At 51.8% G+C, this 21,709-nt stretch overlaps 1 protein-coding gene across 2 annotated transcripts in view; it reads right to left on the bottom strand.

Moving 5' to 3' along the window:
- The window catches only part of ASAP1 (ArfGAP with SH3 domain, ankyrin repeat and PH domain 1), a 357,684-nt gene extending 337,612 nt beyond the window's left edge, over positions 1–20,072 (bottom strand). Inside the window, exon 1 of one of the 2 annotated variants that reach the window (XM_072733909.1) lies at positions 19,796–20,072. The gene's annotated coding sequence lies outside the window, so the exon portion shown is untranslated. The remainder of the gene's footprint in view (positions 1–19,795) is intronic. The other variant, XM_072733908.1, reaches the window with a different exon arrangement.
- Between the last annotated feature and the right edge of the window lie 1,637 nt (positions 20,073–21,709).

The following is a 21,709-nucleotide window of genomic DNA, read 5'->3' as shown; positions in this document are numbered from 1 at the left end:
CTCAAGGTTGAGCAAGCTGCTTGAGGTCACCATTGAGGGCCAAGTCAAGTCTGTATAAAAGCGCAGTATTAAATGGAACAAGATCACCAACCAACGGCCTGGGTCAGTCTGTAACAGCTCTTATAGCCCATACTCATGCCACTTTCTATTTGATTCATGACATTCTAATTAAAGAAACACGGCATAATATCTAAAACTCAATGATACTAAGTAAATACGAGGACCAGGCAGGCGTGGTACAAGTATCACACAATCATAGAATTCCTTTTTCTTTACTTTGACCTCATCAGCCAACCCTCTCATTATATAGACAAAAAAACCTGAGGCTTCCCAGAGGGGAAGGTGACATTCCCAAAGATACAAACCCTGTCTGAGCAAACACTGGAATGCAACCCATGTTTCTGGTTTTCAAAAACTGGTTTTTTTTTTCTTTAATATGCATTCATACCAACCGGTTATCACTGAATGAATGAGTTGGACCATCTCTGGGACAAAAACATATGAGAAAAGGTATTAAAGTGGTGGTTGGGGTGCTTGCTTTGGCCACACATTCACTAAAATTGGAAGTCGTGGTTGGCAACTTTAATATATAAAGAAACTTGGGACGCCTGGGTGGCTCAGCGGTTGAGTGCCTGCCTTCGGCCCAGGGTGTGATCCTGGAGTCCCGGGATCGAGTCCCACATCGGGCTCCCTGCATGGAGCCTGCTTCTCCCTCTACCTGTGTCTCTGCCTCTCTCTCTCTCTCTCTCTCTCTCTCCCTGTCTCTCATGAATAAATAAATAAAATATTTTAAAATATATATATATAAAGAAACTGCTACAAATTAAAAATATATATAAACCAAATACAGACAACTCATAAATTAGGAAAGCCAAGAGCTAAGAGATGAAAACATCTTCCACTTCAGTATTAAATTTAAATGCAAATAAAGGGGGTGCCTGGGTGGCTCTCTGCCAGTTAAATGTCAGTCCTAATGTCGGGTCAAGTCACGATTTCAGGGTAGTGAGAGGGAGGCCCGCACAGGGCTCCACGCTCAGTGGGGAATCAGATTCTCCCTATCGTTTTGTCCCTTCTCCTGCTCGCGCTCTCTCTCTCTTGCTCTAAAATAAAGAAATATATCTTTAAAAATTTTAAATAAAAATGCAAATAAAAGCATTCATGTTTAGCCTATCAGCTGTGCAAAGGTTAATACAATTGATAATGTTCATGGCTGACATGGGTTTTAAGAAATAGGAATTCTTAAGAAACTGCTCCAGGCACTGGGTGTTATTCTGTATGTTGGTAAATTGAACACCAATAAAAAATAAATTTATTATAAAAAAAAAAAAGAAAGAAACTGCTCCAGGAAATGTACATTGGTAAAGTTTTCACAAACATAGTTTGGCATCACATATGACACTTTAAAGATTTTATTTATTTTTATATTTATTTATTTATATATATTTATTTTATATATATTTGTTTTTATATATTTTTATTTATTTATTTTTATTTATTTTATATATTTATTTTATTTATACAGGCAGAGGGGGGAGCAGGCTCCCTGAGGGGACTCGATCCCAGGACCCCAGGATCACACCCTGAGTCAAAGGCAGCTGCTCAACCACTGAGCCACCCAGGTGCCCCTAGTATGACACTTTAAACCGTGCCGATCCTTTGACTCAGCAATTCCACCTCGAGGCATTTGTCATAAGTAAGTATGTAGAGAAGCACATAAATGCAAAAATCAGAAACCACCTAAATGTCTACCAATAAGGAACGGATTAAGTAAATTATAGTATGCCCATGGCCATCAAAAATGATAATGTAGGGCAGCCTGTGTGGCTCAGCAGTTTAGTGCCACCTTCAGCCCAGGGCCTGATCCTGGAGTCCCGGGATCGAGTCCCACATCGGGTTCCCTACATGGAGCCTGCTTCTCCCTCTGCCTGTGTCTCTGCCTCTCTCTCTGTGTCTCTCATGAATAAATAAATAAAATCTTAAAAAAAAAAAAAAAGATAATGTAAAAATCTCTGTGGAGACTCCCAATATATTAAGTGAAAATAAATCAGATTATTAAAGTACTTGTATAAGATTTTGTCAGTCTGTAGAAACCAGGTAGCTGTGAGTCTCTGCATAGTGGTCATTCCTGGGAGGCTGGAGATCACCATCTTCAGCTCTACTTTTTCCTGTTCTTCCTGGATTTTGTTATGAGCTCCTATTATCTTTCTCTCCAGCAGGGAGGTGTAGAAATGTGCATAATGTAGATTAGAGTTTGCCTATGGCTGGGGGTGAGGAGTTGGGGGAAATGATGAGCGATAGCTAATGGGGAGTATGGATAGAGTGATGCAAATGTTCTAAAGCAGGGACGCCTGGTGGCTCAGTCGGTTAAGCTTCTGTCTTTGGCTCAGGTCATGATCCCAGGGTCCTGGGATTGAGCCCCACATTGGGCCCCCTGCTCTGCGGGGAACCTGCTTCTCTCTCTCCCCCACCTCCCCTACTAGTGCTCTCTTGCTTGCTCTACTCTCTCTCTCAAATAAATAAATAAATCTTTTTTAAAAATGTTCTAAAATTGTACTGAGGGATACACAACTCTAGGACTATACTAAACACCACTGCCTTCTGCACTCTGGATGAATGACATGGTATATGAATTATACCTCAATAAAGGTGTTACAGAAAAATAATTTAAAAATTAACTGAAAAAGTATAAAAGGCCTTGAGGATAAAAAACAAAAAACAATGCTGGGCTGAGCTGGGAAATGGGAGCGGTGCACAAGGTTCCCACATGGGACTGTGGCCCATCCATTCTCTGGTCTACACAAGCAGAACCTGGCCAACAAGAATTTCTGGGTACACTGCCCCAATCTGTCTGGGTCTCCCAACCCCACCAGGCTCCCCAGTCTCCTGATTCAGGTACCCACACGCTTCCCCCGTGTAGACAGGCCCTGGAGACCACGCCACCAGCCAAGGGCCCTACAGCACACCGACCAGACGGCACCTCCCCACCTCTGCGCACTCGTCCTTCCTGATAGAAGGCCCAGAGCCACCTTGCAGGCTTGAGGCTTTTGAACAATTTAATCCTCCGGGTGACACGCTGGGATCAGAACCCACACTGGCTGTCACACTCGGCTCTCGGCAGGTGTCAAAGGGACTCCAGGAGGAGCGGCAGGCACCTGGTTGTGCACCACTGACTGTAGTGGACAAAACGCACTGGCTCCCGGAGATCCGAGACCAGCAGGGGGAAGGGACAGGGACAGACTGGTGTGACAGATGTTCCGATAAAGGTAAGCACAGGGGGACGCTGGGGGCACCAGAGAGGGCTCCAAATCCTATCTTGGGCATCAGGGAATGACAGGTCCATTATCTACATAATAAACCTTAGAAAGGGCTACCGTGTAAGTCAGGCATTGGGTAGGTGCCAGCGACACCCGGAAAGGGGGTGCATCCCTGTCCCTAAGGAGCTCAATCTAGTTAGTGGACCTAGTGTGTAGTACTTACAAAGTTCTCCCCTTCTCCCTGGGACGGCTTGGTGACCGTTCAGATGAGTTGAGGGGTGGGGATCCACAAATCCAGAGCTGTGCCATCCCCACCACTGGTCCAGGCCACCTTCCCCTTCTGCCTACATTAGTCCTACAGGCTCCCAACCACCTCTCTTCTACTCTTGCCCCCTCCAACCCACTCTCCAGAACAGCAGACAGCAGAATCCTGGTTAAAAAATAAAGTAAGCCAAGATCCTATCACTCTTCCTCTGCTTAAAACCTTCAAAGAGCTTCCTTCTTCTTAGTATAAAAGCAAAAGTCCCCAAGACGCCCAACAAGGTCATGCCTCCACCCATGCCATCACCTTTTCCCCTCATCAACAACTGCCTCCTCATTGACTCCACGCCACACTGGCCTCCTTGAGGTTCCCTGAACATGGTTCCACATCCACCCCAGGACCTTTGCACTGGCTATGCCCACTACCTAGGATACATTTTGCCCCAGATTGCCACATGCTCACTCCCTCGGCTGCTTTGGGTCTTTGTTCAAATGTCACCTTTTCAGGGAGAGCTTCCTTGAATACTCCGTTTGACATAGCACACCCCCTCAGAACTCCCCAGTCTCCTTTGCAGTGAATTTTTCCCCAGAAGCACTTTTCACCATCTCATATCCATACATTTGATGTCTGTCTGCTGTCTCCCCCGTTGGAACATTAGCTCCATGAGGACGGGGATTTTTCCGTGCTGTGTTCCCTGTTGCCCAGCCCCTAGCAAAATGCCAGTGTGCAGTGGAAGCTCAAATAAACAAGCGTGGAATAAAGAACAAGGTTTGTAGCCAGAGTGGCTGGGAGGAGGATGTCTCCAAGTCATCACCGGGCATTGGGGCAGAGGAGGGGTGGGTGGGGAAGGGGCACTTCAGCAGAAGGGGTCATGGGGAAAACAGCTTGGCCCCTCGGAGCCCAGGGGCTTTTTTTTTTTTTTTTAAGATTTTATGTATTTATGAGAGACACAGAGAGAGAGAGAGAGAGGCAGAGACACAGGCAGAGGGAGAAGCAGGCTCCATGCAGGGAGCCTGATGTGGGACTCGATCCTGGGTCTCCAGGATCACGCCTTGGGCTGAAGGTGATGCTAAACCGCTGAGCCACCCGGGCTGCCAGGGGCTATTTTTAAGACACAGGAGGCTAAGAATCCTCTACCCGCTTTTCTGCAATATTCTGAGTAATTGGAGAGCGAGGAGGACATGAGTATCATTCTTGCCAGGGAGTATTATCGGCGCCTTCCCGGAGCCCCCGCATCTCACCCCTTCCTCCCAGGGACCCCACTCCCCACCTTTCTGATGGTGAGTCTGCTCCCATGAAGTACAGACCTGTGCAGATGCCACCTCTCTCTTCCCACCTCTGATTACAGACTTTTATAAGCAGCACGAGGGGATCCCTGGGTAGCTTAGCGGTTTGGCGCCTGCCTTTGTCCCAAGGTGTGATCCTGGAGTCCCGGGATCGAGTCCCGCGTCGGGCTCCCTGCATGAAGCCTGCTTCTTCCTCCTCCTGTGTCTCTGCCTCTCTCTCTCTCTCTCTATGTCTATCACAAATAAATAAATAAATCTTTAAAAAATATATAAGCAGCACGAAGCCCTTTGCCAGAGTTCCATGCGTACATAGGGTCGAGTGGACAAGAGACAACTTTTATTATCTGGGGCTTCGCAGGTGCCACAAACTCGTCCTACACGATCTCATTTTCATCTCCACTCGGCAGTGGGTGTCAGCAGTGCGAGCAGAGAGGGGGCTCTCAAAGCAGGGGCAGAGGCGGCATTCTCACCCTGGACCCTCGTGCCCATGGTCTCCGTCTTTCTACCACAGCACGGTCTCTACAACCCAGAACAACTCAAGCTTTTACTTTTTTTTTTTTTTTAAGATTTTATTTGACAGAGAGAGAGAGAGGGAGCACAAGCAGGGGGAACAGCAGGCAGAGGAAGAGAGAGAGAAGCAGGTGCCCTGCTGAGCAGGGAGACCGAGGCGGGGCTCGATCCCAGGACCCCGGGATCACGACCTGAGCCGAAGGCAGATGCTTCGCCAACTGAGCCCCTCAGGCGCCCCACTCTTTCCCTGCTTTCCTGCTTTAAGCTCAGGGTTTGTCCCTCCCGTTTGAATTTGCTCTCGGGGGCACCACACGGGTGGGGGACGAAGGCGGAACAGCCGAGCCCCCGCAGGAGGGGGGCTCCTAAAGCACAGAGCCACAAGCCTCACTCCCCGGAGCAGGATTAGGGCCCACCTCTGCTCCGATCCGGTCCCAGCTCACTCCTCCTCGCTCAGGTGCTTCTGCTCCCTGAGACCCCGGGGAGCACCCTTTGCTCCCCACCGCACCCACGGAACCCTCCTCCGATCCCCGGCGCTCACTGGCTGTGGCTGCCGGCCAGGGCCCCCCTCGCCCCGTCTCCCGACGGTCACACGGCAGATGGAACGTCACGTCGCCTCCAGAGGAGCTGCTCTCTCGTGTGCCTCTCGGCCCCCAGGCTGGGAGCCCCGACTTCGGGCCTCCTGTTCGTTCGCAGGGTCACATCAGGGAAGTCCTCTGGGGACGCCTGGGTGGCTTAGCAGTTGGGCTCCTGCCTTTGGCCCAGGGTGTGATCCTGGAGACCCGGGATCGAGTCCCACATGGGGCTCCCTGCGTGGAGCCTGCTTCTCCCTCTGCCTCTCTCTGTGTGTCTCTCATGAATAAATAAACAAAATTTTAAAAATAAAAAAGAATCTTTAAAAAAAAAAGAAAGTCCTCTGCAAGTGCCATGTGGAGGCGCGGCTGGGCCATGCAAGCGAAGCTACGTCCCGCCAGCGTTCGCTGAGTGAATGCCAGGAGCCCAGCGGCAGACCCGTGCCGCCGTCACTCTGGGCAGCCCGGGATTTCTGGGGCTGCCACTGCGGAGCCCCAACAACGAGGGGCTAAAACCAACAGGAACCCCCTGCCTCACAGCTCCGGACCCCAGGACCCCGGAGTCAAGGCGTCCGCAGGGCCGCGCTGCTCCCGCGGCCTCCGGGAGAATCCTGCTCTGCCTCCTCCTCCGTGGTTGGCAGCAGCCCTTGGCGCTCGTCGGCTTCCAGATGCATCCCTCCCTCCAGTCGCTCGGCAGCCGCCCCTGGGTCCCCTCCTTGGCTTCTCCGTGCGCATGCCTGTCTGTCTCCGCGTCCCAGGTTCCCCTCTTTATAAGGACACCAGTCACACTGGACTAAGACGCCCCCTAATGACCTCATTTTAACTCGATCACCTCTATAGCGATCTTCTAAGATTTTACTTATTTCTTTATGAGAAACACAGAGAGAGAGGCAGAGACACAGGCAGAGGGAGGAGCAGGCTCCCTGTGGGAAGCCCGATGTGGAACTCGATCCCAGGACCCCAGGATCACCACCTGAGCCAAAGGCAGACGCTCCACCACTGAGCCACCCAGGTGCCCTGAGACCTTATGTTTGAATAAGGTCACATTCTGAAGTCCTGGGAAGTCCACTAGGACTCCACGTGTCTCTTCTGGAGAATACAACTCAACCCCTAAGCAGCATCTTCATCATCAGGTCAGAGCATATTTGCACTGGTGGTTGACCTGTGCTCTCCACGTGCTACTGCACAGAGGTTCCCCCCACAACCCGGGAGATGAAGTCCTATTCTCACCATCATCTGCCCAAGGTGAGCAAGTTCCAAGGTCAGCCAGGAAAAGGCTGAGACAGGCAGGACTCATCCCAAGGCCAGGACCCAAACTCTTACCCATCGTCTACACCACAGGAGCTTTGCTTCTGATGAGGTGATTACCCTCTGCAGCCTTTCTGTTTGAGCTCCAACACGATCCCTCTCTGCAAATGCTCAGCACTGTGACTATCTTCAAACCAGAAGCTTAAAATATCATCACTGAACTCAAATTACCCCAACCGATTCCCAGCTTCTTCCCAGGTGGGAATACCCCACACGTATACCACCTCACGTCCATTAAGATTCTTGTGGAAAAACACGCACATCCTTAATTAACTCATGCAGCCCTGCTTCTGCAAACTCTTCTATTTGTCGCTGTCTAGAAGAGCTGCATGGACGGCCTCACCCCTTTACAGGATGACACATTCCTGAACCCTGGCAACCCGCCCCAGGATGCAGCTCCTGACAGCCCTGGAAGTCACAGAGTGGCCAATGCAAGGACTCAGGCTCAGGGCGTGGGGTCAGGAAGCCTGCACCCAAGTCTACTTCCCCTTCCTCCTCCACACGAACCCCCTGGAGTCTCAGGCCCCCACTCCTCTGGCCCTTACAGGCTTGGAGAGAGTTGCTCAAACTTATTGAAAAAGAGGCCATCAAAGCCTGAATTGAAAGGGAATAAAGGAATAATTCATCAAACACGAGTGAGGAGCACCTGGTCCGTTGTGGGGTGGGGACTCAGGACTCCCCGAGGTGAATAAGGCCATAGGGGCAAGAGGGGCACTTGGGGGCTCAGTGGTTGAGCATCTGCCTTTGGCTCAGGTCATGATCCTGGAGTCCCAGGATCGAGTCCCGCATCGGACTTCCTGCAAGGAGCCTGCTTCTCCCTCTGCCTATGTCCCTGCCTCTCTCTCTCTCTGTCTCTTGTGAATAAATAAATAAAATCTTTATATATATATATATATATAAAAAGACCATAGGGGCCAGAGAAATTCAGTGCGTGTGTGCATGTTCAGGCAGGCGCCGTAATACCTTCTCTCCCTCACCTGCCACTCAGCAAGGCAGCACATGCCCATTTCACAGGTGGCCAAACAGAGGCTCAGCAAGGTGAGTGGCTTGTCCCAGGGCACTCAGCGAATAAGAGAGCAGGGGCTGACCCCAGGCCTAAGCAGCTTTCTTCCCCCGCGTGACCCACCCGGGCACCAGGAGGGGGACTCCGATCTGGTCTTCAGGAGATCCCTCTGGCATAAGCTTGCGGGACAGTGAGCTAGAAGCTGGCCAGGTGATCCAGGAGGGATGGCACAGGAGCCGGGCCCCAGGCAGGCGTGCCAGGCGCGCACAGAAGGGGCTGGGATGGGCTTGTCCAGAATCGGGCTGCTTGGGGAGACCAGCGACAAAGAAGGGTGGTGGGGCTCCGACCTCGGAAGCAGGACCACCAGGAAGCCCATGTCACGGCTCCACTTCCTGAGCCCCTCAAACAGGAACCGAAGAGCCGAGCTGTGGGAGGAGAAGATAAGGAAGAGGGGGCAGCCTTGCTTCCTCCTCCTCCGTCTCCCATGCAGCCTGGACCAAGCACGCCAGGGGATGAGCAGACTGCGGGGACCAGGAGCCGGAGGAGGTTGCAGGCTTGCGACACAGATGTGACTCAGCCTGGCAAACAAGCCAGAAAGCTCAGTGTTGTCAACGGCAACCCCTCCGCCCCGGGCCCCGCATCCAGCCCATCTTACTGCCGATGCACCTTCCCCTCCATCTCCTGGGCTTGCTCCCACACTCCTCCAGGGGCATCCGCAACGGTCCTCCCGGCTTCCAGTCTGCCCGGCACACCTACTCCCCTTGATGCGATGCAGCCAGAGTCGTCTTTCTAAAGGACGGTGTCACAAGACTCCCCTGCCTTAAACCTCCAAAGGCTCCTCCGTGGTCTCAGGGTGAAGTCTAAGCTTCTGGACATGGCTCTTCCTGCCTTAATGCATCCCACCTCAAACATCAGGTTCCTGGCACGCGGGGTTAGTTAGATCCCAGCACAACCCAGGTTGTCTCTACCGTCCACATCTTTGCTTCGTTGGTTCCCCACACCTAGAATTTCCTTCCTTTCCTTTCGCTCTTTCCTAGGTAACCATCCATTATTTAACATTCAGCTCCAGGATTACACTCTGTAGCAAGGCCTCTCTGCCCCATCCCTGCAAGGCGGGGTCAGGCACCTCTTCAGAAGCACCTAGTGATTGATGCCTTGTGTCCCCACATGACCACACGAAACACACTGGCTCACAAGTCTCTGTGCGTGCCTGCCCTCCACTCATGAAGGATGATATCAGTGTGCAACACTACCGCTGGCTACTCGCAGGCACTCAATAAAGAACGAGAGGTGGGGAGAGAGAGAGGGATGGGTTACAAATATAATAGGTGCCCAAAGAATAAGAGAACGAATCACCACAGGAAGGACTGGCAACTGTCTTGTTCCTTCCATCCTTCTGTTCTGAACATGCTCAACATGGTCTCCCTAAGCAAGGCCCCTCATGGTCCCAAAACGGCTGCCACCACTCCAGGTATCACATGCTAACCCCACCATATCCCATCGCAGGAGAGGTTATGTCTTCCTAAATGTCTCCTTTTAAGATGGAGAAAAATCTTTCTCTATCCCCCCAACTCCAGAAATTTCTCTTCTTTTTTTTTTTTTAAGTGTTATTTATTTATGATAGTCACACACACACAGAGAGAGAGAGAGGCAGAGACACAGGCAGAGGGAGAAGCAGGCTCCATGCACCGGGAGCCCGACGTGGGATTCAATCCCGGGTCTCCAGGATCGCGTCCTGGGCCAAAGGCAGGCACCAAACCACTGCGCCACCCAGGGATCCCTCTCTTCTTATTTCATAGCCAGAGCTGTGTCCGATGCCCATACCTAAGCAAATCACTACCAAGGCAGGCAGGACCACAGTGGTTCACCCCTGGGGCTGGGACTGACCTCCCTAAAGCCCCTAGAGGGTAAATTTCCAAAGATTAATGTTCTGGGAGCAAGGAAAGGCAAAGGGTGCTGGATAAGCAACCAACAGTGTCTGCTACACCTTCTCACCCACTCCCCTCCAAGTATACCTTTAAAAGGGAGTGTAGTCTGCAAATACCCCACATCTCCACCCTTCTACGATTCTATTTTAGGTCCGAGGAAGTAACTGTCCTAGGAGAGGAAATTTGCAAAAGGCTATTAAAGGAAGGTCTATAAACAACACTGCAGTTGGTTTTTCTAGATCAGGAGTTCTGTGGCAGGAGGGCGGACAGAGACGATTGCATTCCGGAGAGAACCCCCCGAAGCTGCTCTACTTTAACCAACTTTTACCTCTCTCCTTGAACAGATGTTTTCCTTAGACCTCCCAAAAAATAACCGGCACCTTCCTACCACAAGGACTTCAGTCTGGCGAGTCTCAGCCTTGAATGCCCTTCCTGACCCTCGATTCACTGAAATCCTGCTCATCCTGGACGTGCGAGCTCAGACTCTTCCCCAGAGTTTTATGTGGCCACCTCCACCGGGATGACCGCCGTCTTTCCTTTCTGATGCTCGGGGCTATTTCTCTGTAACTTTCCTATGGTGTGCACAGACATGGTCCAAAATTATAAACACAATTATATTGTCCTCTCCTAACCAACTAGGAGAAATTCTAGCACGTGAGCTTTGATTTTCCAACCTTCTGCCCTCAGTGCTTCAGCACAGGGCGGGATGTGCAGGAAAAGTTGTGCTCTGAAGACAAGACTCTTTAAAAGGAATTAGTCCCTTCATGTGTCCTCCCTCGATTACGTAAATTAGAATTCTTATCCCACTGAGAACCCACTCTCTTTTGTTTAGTATCCATGACATGTCAAGCACTAAGGCCACTTTCTATGAGTATTGCTTAATTTTAACACCATTTTTAAGACCTGCAAGCTTTTCAAAAATTTACAGAAGAGGAACCTAAAAGCTCTGAAAGGCTAAAGGGCAGACTCTCCCAAGGCCACGCGAGGAACTGGAGCGTGAAATTCAAATTCAAGTCTTCAGAGGCAATATTGCATCATGGTCAAGAGTGTGGGCACCGAACATAGATCCTTTTGCTTCAAGTCCTATTACCCATGAGCTATAAGACCTTATAGAAGTTAGGGCCCGTATACCTGTTTCCTTGCATATAAAATGGGGATTAAAAACAGTGCTCACCCCCAACAAAAAAAATCAGTGCCATTTTATCGGGTTAATATGAGGATTAAATGAGCTTATATAGTTAAACTGCTTAGAATAGTACTTGAGGTGTGTTAATGCACAATAAATATTAGCTCTTCTTATTGATTCTAAGCCCAGTGGTTTTCACATTGCATCACGACAAATGCCTCTATCCTCCATCCACCAAATCACTTCAGGCAGGAAAGAGGGACGTGGCCAAAGGACAGACGCCAGAGAGATCATGAGTTCCACCATCCAGGGGAGCAGCTTCAAAGAACAGGGGGTCAAAGGTCATGAGGGCAACACAATGCACAGATTCATCCTGCTTTTCTCAGGGGCACCTGGGCCCTCATTTGTAGGGTCCCCGGGGGAGCTTCTAGGGGAAGGACATCACACGAGATACGTGTCAGCTCAGCACCCAAATGCCCAACTACTGACTATACAACAAAGAACCACCCCTTAGTTTGAACAAGCTTTGAGGACTTAAAATGCTTGCTACCCTTCCCCGGAAAAGCCAGTGCCCGTAGTGGTTGTCAGGCCAGCTGGAGTCTCTGTTTTTTTGTTTTTTTCAAAGATTTTATTTATTTTTTCATGAGAGACAGAGGGAGAGAGAGGCAGAGACACAGGCAGAGGGAGAAGCAGGCTCTTCCCGGGGAGCCTGATGCAGGACTCGATCCCAGGACCCGGGATCACACCCTGACCCAAAGGAAGATGCTCAACCACTGAGCCACCCAGGGGTCCCCGGAGGGAGTCTTCAAAGCAAGGTGGCCTTGGAGGATACACTGCCCCACAGGCCTTGAAGACAAGAGAAAGGCTTCACCCTCCAAAGCCCCCACCTCCCGACTCTTGCTCCCACTATAACCGGGCCAGGGGCTACTGCCTTTATGCAGGTGAGAAAGTGTCATTCCGAAAGGGGAGTGGCACTTGTAAAGGTCCCCTAATAGTCAATATCTGTCCCTGGACTAGAACTCGGAACTCTGAGTCGCCATTCAGCGCTACTTTTCACGATCTTATTCTGTCTTCTGCATTGGTCATTTGTCTTCTGCAGCCACCTAATTTCCTTTCTTGCTCGCTCCCATTCTTCCTAAATGCTTGCTATCTGCTCTGTGCTGCGGGTTACAAGGAGGGACGGGCATCTTAAGACCCAGCCCCAACTTGCCAACGCAAACCCACAGGCAGTGCTCAGTGAGGATTTCTTCATCTGAATTAAATCTCTTTGTTGCTACTGGTCTCATACGGGGATTCTGGTTTTCTTTTCTCAAAATGGCCATTTTTACCTTCTTGTAAATGTTCTTCCTTCCTAGTCTGAAAAAGAAGACTGACGATAAGCCGGCCGGTCTCTGCTTGGCATCTACAGAATGAAAGGAGAGCTGAAACCCCTTTACAAAGCTAGGACCCCCAAAGGGACCCCAGCCTCCTCTGAAAGGGGGCCTGAACCGTTCCCCTTTCCAGTGCAGAGAAATGGCAAAGAAGCTTGTGTCTACCTCAGGGTCTGAGTGGGGGAGAAAGCTCCTGTGCAAATGTTAAAGCCCTAATTATGGGCGTAGAGCCCAACCTCCACCTCCAGTCTGGTGTTAAACATCTCAGGCCCTAAAGCTACCACTTGTCTGGAATCCAGGAAACCCCTGGAGCCTCTATTGAAGCATAAAACCACTCTGCAGAGACACCTGTGCTATCCAGGAGAGGTGAGCCTCAAGAGCATGAACCACCATGCCCCCTCCAAACCAGAAGATCCAGGAAATGCAAACTGGTTCCTTTAGAATGAACGTAATAGGTCAACTCGAAAAAGAATGTCAGTACATTTAAAACAAAGGTATGAAGTAAGGAAGAGAAACCCTAATGAAAGAACAAGACAAAAGGACTAAGGGCCAGGATGATCTGAAAGAGAACCAATGAGAGTTTCCAGAAGTAAAACATAAAGCCGTTAAAAATAAAAGCTCAATGATGAAGAAATTCAACAAACGTGGCAACGTTGCTGAATAACTAAAGCCAAGACACTTGACTCAGGCTCCCTGGTCACCACCTGCCATTGCTGGTGCCAGGATGGAGGGGTTGAGGCGCTCAGTCTGAGGGAGCAGCAACCATGTGAACAAACACGCTTCCACACAAGCTGGCTGTCGTGACGCTCCTGTTTATGGAATCCCTGCAAAGGATGCTTTTCCGACATTATCTCAGTTGGGTAGAGAAAGTGCGAGAGCAGAAGGAAAGGCAGGGTCAGAGGCAGGCCTCGGCGTCCTCGGGTTTCCTGTCCACTGACCGACTGTGCTTTGGAGCTACCCTCGATCTGTCAAGGTCACGATCACAAAGGAATGGTCGAGCACTCTTTTTTTTCTCCCATCTGCAAAAACTTCTGTGCTTGGAAATAATTGCAAGATTGAGAATAGTGCCAAGAGCCCCCATTAGCCCTCCACGGAGCAGCTTACCTATAGTTAACATTCCACTCTATGTGCTTTCTCCTTCTCTTCCCCGTCACTCATACTAATTTTTACAATATCTGGCATTTTTTTCTGAGCGGTTTGAGGACAAGTTGCATGTGTCATGGGTTCTGACTAGAGCCCTCTTTCCACCTTTCTGCTGGCAAAGATAATTATTTCCGTACATAGTGACAACACAGGCACACAGTGGTGCTGCACACAGGCGGAGTCTCACAGAGGCACAAGTCCAGCTGGGGAAACTCACACTTGGTTTCTTTTTTTTCTTTTTTTTTTTTGAAGTTTTATTTTTTTTATTGGAGTACAATTTGCCAACATATAGCATAAGACCCAGCGCTCATCACACTTGGTTTTGATGAGGGAAATGCAAGCCATTCCCCAGAAGCCGCAGCAGGCGCTGTCTCGGCTCCCTCCTTCCTGCTCTGCCCACGGAGGAGGAGGATCTGCACCCAGCGTGGGCCCCGGGCGCATCTGGAGGAAGTGAGGACGGGGAAGTGAGGATGGGCATGCAGGCTTCTTTGTCCCAAGTGTCACCAGACTCCGGTGGTGGAGGGATCCCAAGACACTGCTCGATCACCCTTCTGTTTTTCTAACTCTGTGCCTTTCGCATTTCCTGACTTAGAGCCGTAAAGGAAGAGGAAATGCCAAAAATATTACAAGATGAGTTAGTTTGTGGCATTTCCAAGGATGGGGACTGACGCTGCTGGCAGGGGAAGCTCAGGCAGTCGGCGACCTCGGCCCCCCGAGCATCCCAGCACGCCAGTGGCCAGCAGGGCTCATGTGGCTCTCTGAAACACTGAAGGTTTGGGGGAAGCCGTTTGTTTCTGGGGAGCACCCGGCACAGGAGCCCATTTTCTCCAAATAACCAAGAGGATGTGAGAAATCTGGCCTCAATGACTCCCTGACTGCGATGTGGCTCCAGTCAACCCATTGTGGTGTGTTTGCCTCACTCTCAGAAGATGGGGCCACCTGCCGCACACCAACCACCAGGCCAGGCCTCCAGTTACTTTTTCCCCTAGCGGTTCAAATGGATGTGTCCTGATGGAACCACATGCTCTCTCCTGGGTGCTCTTGTGGCCTGCTTTGGGAACAGGGCTGGCTGAGGCTGGGGACACTAGCTGTGACTCTGGAACTGGAGGTTTCAGCTGCATTTAAAAGGTACACACAGTGCTAGGATTCACATTGTGCCGCAAAATCCACCACCGCGTACTCAGAGTATCAACCCTTCACGGCCCTCAGCCCCTTCCTTCCTTTTCCTTTTTCTAAAGATTTATTTATTTGAAAGAGAGAGAGAAAGAGTGAGAGAGAGAGAAAGAGAGCATGAGCAGGGCAGAGAGGGAGAAGCAGGCTCCCCAGTGAGCATGGAGCCTGATGCAGGGCTCAATCCCAGGACCCCAGGACCATGACCTGAGCCAAAATCAAGGGTTGGATGCTTCACTAACTGAGCCACCCAGGCACCCCCAGAAGTTGTATTTAAATTATCCTTAAGGCAGGGTGAGAAGAATTAGTGTCCCTGGATTGAAAGTGAACAGTTTGGCCTACAGCCCAAAGAGAGCACAGTGACATGAATCCTCAATTTTCATGGAAAGCTGGGCAAGGAGGCAAGCTTGCATGAAAGAATGAATAGTTGAGAGGACAGTGAAGATGGGAATGGAGCCTGACCCCAGGGCTCCCATAATACCTTCCCTTACCAGCCCCCAAAGATGTCTATATCCTAATCCCCAGGAGGTGCAAATATATTAGTTTACATGGGGTATGTGGCAATAGGGAATTAAGAGGGAAGATGGGATTAAGGTTGCTAATGACTGGACCTTAAAATAGGGAGAGTATTCTGGATTCTACCGGTGGCCCGATATACTCAAAAGCCTCCTTAAAAGTGGAACAGGGAGCCAGAAGAGAGAACCAGAAAGATGGTAGCATGAGGACTCAGACCAACACCGCCAGCTTTGAAGATAGAGGAAGGAGACCAAAGGCCAACGTATGTAGGAAGCTTCTAGAAGCTGGAAAAGGCAAGGAAACCGGTTCTTCCCCTGGGGCCTCCTCTTCTTGAATCTTCCCTGTTCCCTCTGGAGGGAAGCTTCCCTAGAGGTTCCAGAAAGAACAGGGCCCTGCCACCACGGTAATTTTGGCCCAAGGAGATGCGTTTCAGACTTCCGACCTCCAGTACTGTTAAGACAATAAATCTGTGTTGTTTAATCTACTAAGTTTGTGGTCATTACAGCAGGAAGAGGAGACTAATACGCCATTTATCATTATATTTATCCAATTTAACATACTTTGTATTTATATGCCTCTCCATCACTCCCAATAATAATAATAATAGCAGCTAGCATTTGTTGAGCACTTACCACATGAGAGGGCTTGCACTGAGTTTTTCTTAAACATAAGATACTATAAAAAGGTAACTTAGTTAAATACTATCATGAGAGTAAACATAGGGGTCTGGTGGCTGGGGGGATCTGGGGGTGTCCTCAAGGAGATAAAGACACGAGTGTTTTTTTTCAAAGATGAGTAGGAGTTAGGCTGAGAGAGAGGAAGAGCATCCCAGGCATGAGGAAGAACATAAGCAGACCCTTGGAGAAATGAAACAGTAGGGCGTGTGCTGGCAAGCACTTGGGTGGCTCAGCTGCAGCCTGACAATTTCCACGTCAGGGTCTCTGGTCCAGAGGCACCCTCTGAGGTCCGAAGCCACACGCCCTCCTGTCTGCCCTTAGTCTCCACCTGGATGCCTCCTAGACATCTCCTGCTCAGCACGGCCAACACGGAGCCTGATTTTCTCCGGAACATATGCCCCCTTTCTTCTTCCCTGTCTTCCCAAAGGACACCCAGCTGTTCATGCCAGAACCCAGGGGTCATCCTCAAGTCCCTCCCCACCCTCACCCCTATTTAATCCATCACCAAAATAATAATAATAATAATAATAATCCCTCACCAAATCTCATCCGTTCTATCTCCAGGTTCTAACCAGTTCACATGCACTACTTCCCTCTGCCTCCACTGGTCTAAGCCATCACCATCTTTTCTGGATTTGTGCAATGGCCCCCTAACTGCCTAGCTGGCCTTGGTGCTTTCCACTCTGCCGTCTGTGATCAACTCTTCATAAAGCAGCAAAAGTGACCTCTTAAAAATGTCAATCAGATCCCACACTGGAGCCAAAGCTCAGCCCCACATCCCTCTGTACTTGAGGGGGGAGGGGGGAACGACACCTCCCCAGCATGGCTAAGAACCTGCCTCTCTCTGAAACCTCACCTCGTGCTGTTTTCCCCTTTGCTCCTTTACAGTCTGCCCCCCAACCCTCCACCACCACCACCACCACCACCCCGGACTCCCCTTCCTCCCAGGAACACATTCAGCTCTTTCACGCGCATTCTGATCCCTCTGCCTGGAATGCTCTTTCCCTGCAAACTCTCTGCCCAGTTTCTTCTCAAGTCTTCAGTCTCAGAGAGGCCTTTCCCTAGCAAAACTTGGACCACTCCCATTTCCACCCCCACCCCACTTGGCTTCGGTCATGATTTCGAAAACAAGAATCACAATCTTTCATCTGAGCTGCTTTGTTTGGCCTAGCCCCTCCACCAGAATGCAAGCTCCACGAGGGCGGGGCCGGGCCTATCTTGCCCAGCGCAGTATCCTCAGGACTTTTATCGGGTGCTAGCACAGAGCAGGTGCTCAAATACAAGCTTGCTGAACTGACTAACCAAAAGAGCAAGTGTGAAGCTGACACCAAAGGATGAGGCTGGAAACAGAAGGCCTTGAACACAGGGTCCTATTCATCTTTGCAGGACTGGCACCTCCCACGGGGGAGCCACTTAGCAAACGGGGACTGGATGAATGAAAGAATGAGTCAATTCCAGATGAATCTGAAAAGTGGCATCCTTTCTGGGCAAGGCTCCCAAAGGAGTTCCCTCTCCTCCTTGGGACTTCTTGGCAGGTGACACGCCTAGGGCATCGAGCAAGTGCTCAATACATGTTAGCTGTCCTTATCACCACTGCTTTACATGGGGATCACTTGTGCATCCTACAGAAAAGACTTCTTTTCGAGCCCATGCCAGGTATAGCGACTGGGAGAGAACGGTGAGGAAACAAGAGAGGGAAAAATGAGAACGGGGTGGCAGGACCCAGTAAAACCCAAGTGAGAACAGGCAGGGAAAATTCAGTAACAACACTGTTCCAGGTAACGTGAATCTCCTTTTCCCTTTAGACGTCAGCCCCGTGGGTGCAGCCAGGAGATGCCAGCTGGGAGGTGGGTCCTCACCAGAGGCGAGGGAGGGCCCCATTTGGATGCACACATTCGTTTTGGGGCCTGCAAGTCTCTGACTGATTTTGAAAATCTGGCTCCCTGTGGCTGGTGAGAGGTGGAGAGAATTTCAATTTCCTTCACCAAATGGCAAGCCTGCGAACAAGTCCTTTCTCTCCGACATTATCACATACTAAAAATGAAAAACCAGCCACTCCGAGTTCTCCTAAGTAGAAAAATAGACGGGCTGCTTAGCTCACCAGAAACGGGAGGGCTGAGAATCAAGTCCAGGGAACATCATGCGGGTATATTTCGTGCTAAGATACCACCCTTTTTTTTTTTTTTTTTTGGACTTAGGACTTGCTATTTTTCACAAAAGAATGGGATAGAGAAAAGTAATCCCCTATGTAATAAGCCACCCATTTTAGGTTTCAAATCCATTTGGTGGCTGAACAGTACGGGGCTAGGGAATTTTTTTTTAACTCACTCTCAAAATACAGAGTTTGAGATAGCCACACATCTCAAAAGCAGCAGCAGTAATAGGACAGAACAAGGGAAGGAGTAAAACAACAAGGGTTATAATGCAAATAAGACATATTCCCAAATGTCTCATGGCTCTCAGACCAGAAACTGCCACAGCGAAGGGAGCACTGGACTGGGAGTCCGAAGGCGGCCCAGGCCACCTGGGGCAAGCGAGGTCACTTCTCCCAACCCCACATGCCGGACAACACGGGGCTGAAACAGTCGTTAAGGGAAACCCTTTCTCTTTCTAAACCGTGCGGATTTGCTGTTTTCCAAAAAACCTCCATCTTTTGGCTGAACAGTCCACAGACCTCCCATCGCAAACCAGAAAAGGCCCTGGGGTGCAGGGTTCAGCAGAGAGAAAACAGGTCTCAAAACCAATGGTGTCTCACCAGCCCAACACTGCTCAGCGGCCCTGGCCCCGCTGTCATCCCAGAACCCAGCGTCCTGCCCAGACAACCTGACCGAAATCTACGCAAGAAGTGGAACAAAGTTCTTGCTCTTTCTTTCGGATGCGCGCAGGTAAACGGCGGAGAACACGCTGCAGACCACGGGAGGGTCTGCATCCGTCCATCCATCCATCCATCCGTCCATCCATCCGTCCATCCATCCGTCCATCCCCCCCACCCCCACCCCTGCGCTCCCGGAATGAATCAATCCTCTAAGCGAGGAGCCCGCTCTAGGAACGCCCCAGAAAAACTCCCGGGATTGTAGGAAAACCGCAGGATCCCAGACACGCCGGCGAGTTTCTTTTATTCTTTTCAAACTTCACGTCGCGCCTCCGAAAATGCAGCAGGTCCCCAAATGCTACGCGCGGGAAACACACAAGCCCTTTCCAGGGTTCCCGCCAGCCATCCCCGAGCCCCGCGGCTGCGAATCTCCAACCGCCCCAACCCCCCCAGGCCCCCCAAGCCCCCCAAGCCCCCCAATCCCCCCGCTTCGTTTCGTCTCCGTTGCTCTAAAAAAGCCCAGGGGCCTGGGGCCTGCGGGGCGGGGGTGGTGGGGATGGGGATGGGGATGGGGATGGGGATGCGGATGGGGATGGGGATGGGGATGGATGGGGAGGGGGCCCGGGCCGCCTGCCCAGGAACGCGGGGAACTTTCCTCCCTCGCCCCGAGAGACAAAGCCGGGCGCCGCGGGGCCCCGGAGCCTCCCCGGGGGGGCGCGCGGAGCCCCCGCCCCCCTCCCCGCGCCCCAGGGCGCCCCCCTGCAGCCCGCGGCCCGCGCCCTCCCCGCGCCCGGGGCGCACCGCCGGGGCGCAGCGCGCAGCCCAGCCCGCCGCCTGCGGGGCGCGGCGAGCCCGACTCACCGGGACCGGGACCGCGCGGGCCGTGGGCATCATTCCATGGCTGGCGCGCGCCGCAGCCCCGGGCGGGCGCGGGCGGCCCTGCGGACGGAGGGCGGCGGCGGGGAGGCGCGGGAGCCGAGCGGAGCGGAGCGGCGCAGGAAGGGGCGGGCGACCATGTGCCGGGGGAGGAGGCCGCGGCGGCGCGGGCGCTCGGGCCGCAGGAAATCCCAGCACTTCGACAGGAAATCGGGATCCTGACTAAGCATTCCCGGCCCGCGCCGGGGGCTCCCGCCTCGCTTAACCCTTGGCCCGCCGGGCCCGGTTGGGGGCGGGGGCGGGGGCGGGGGCGGGGGTGGGGGGTCCTCCCGCCCCGCCTGCTGCGCGCCCCGCCTGCTGCGCGCTCGGAGGTGCAGGGGCCCGGAGCTGCTCAGTCGGAACCTTGGCCTTGGCAGGCCCCCACCTGCGCCCCGACCCCGGAGGGGGCCCGCGGAGACCCGGCCTGCCACCTCCCTGCCGCTCCCTGCCCCGGTTTGCAACACTTTACCTGGCTGCCCCCCCCCCTCCTTTCAGAGCTCTCCCTCTGCTAATTTCATTTGCGTCCAAGGGCAGGGGGCAGGGATGTTCTCCATCAGGAGAGTAGGGACAGTAAACTGGATGTCAGACCCTGATGCTGGTGAGAATCTGGTTTTTGCCTTTTCTTTTGGTTTTGTTTTGTTTTCCTGGCTGTGTTCCCTTGGGCAAGTCACCTAACTCCTCTGGGCCTCCGTGTCCTCACCCGCGAAGTGAGCTGGTAATACCACCCTCTCCCCAGGTTTGACTTGGAAATCAGATGTTCAGACGGGGCCTGGCACTTTTTGTAAATGCTCACACCGAGGATCCTTAACCATGGGAGACCTCTGAGAAAGGCAGGTTTTAACTCGGGGCCAGCGAGCGTGCTGGGCCTGTCTGTGTCCGCTTAGGAAGCCTTAGGATTTCGTTTTCTTCCTAATCACCGAGTGATTATTTGTCTTTCTTTGCAGCGTTTGAGAAACTGCTTTCTGCAGACCCTCTTCTGGTGAAATACGAAACTCACAAATCTCACGGAATTTGGGGATTTTGCTCTTAACCCAGGAGTCTGGACGTTTGTGGGGGTTTCTTTAAAAGTCAGGAGAGGAAAAAAAAAATACATAAAAATAAAAGTCAGGAGAGGCTTCAGGAAGCTTGAGAAAAGCAAAGTAAATCTCTGACCAGTCAGGCCATGACTGGGCAGCGGGGGGGGGTGGGGGGTGGGGGGAATGATTCTCTGTGGTTTCCCACAGGCATGGGGAAACCGCATTTAGGCGTTTCTACCTGGAGGATGCAGCTTGGTGGCTTTGCTGTAAGTCTTTCAAATTCCTTTGAAACCAAGTCAGACTTTGAAGAGGGAACAACATGCCCCTGAGTGAAAACAGAAGCTTGAAATGAACTTGCCGGGAACAGAAAATTGGGTGTCAGCCCCTCCACTCCACGTCAGTTCTAGATGCAAGATCGTCTCTCTCCTGCAACAGTTTTTCGGGGGTGAGAAGCCGTGAGACCAACTCTGGGCTTGGCACCAGGGGCATAGGGTCCTGCCCCAGGCCCTTTGCAGCTGCTGTTCCCTCCGCCTGGAAGACTCTGCACGTGGCTGTTCTTGGCATTCAGCTCACAGCTCAGAAGTCAGCTCCTCAGAGGGGGCTTTCCCCCGCCACCTGGTCAACTTGTCTTTGGCACCCGCTTCCACCCCTACCTCTCCCGCACATTGCAGGCCCTGTTCATTGCTTCAGAGCTCCTGCCACTCCTTAATTGATCCTATTTAGCTGCTTATTTGTCATCTGTCTCCCCCTGCATGGGCAAGCTGCACCAGAGCGGGCTGCAGCCGTCTCCACCACTCCTGCATGCCAGTGCCAGGAAGAGAGTGGCTGGCCCACAGGAGACCCT

The sequence above is a fragment of the Vulpes vulpes genome, chromosome 13, assembly GCF_048418805.1.
Source record: "Vulpes vulpes isolate BD-2025 chromosome 13, VulVul3, whole genome shotgun sequence".
In the NCBI taxonomy this organism is placed as follows: Eukaryota; Metazoa; Chordata; class Mammalia; order Carnivora; family Canidae; genus Vulpes; species Vulpes vulpes.
This window is presented reverse-complemented; position numbering and strand designations above follow the sequence as displayed.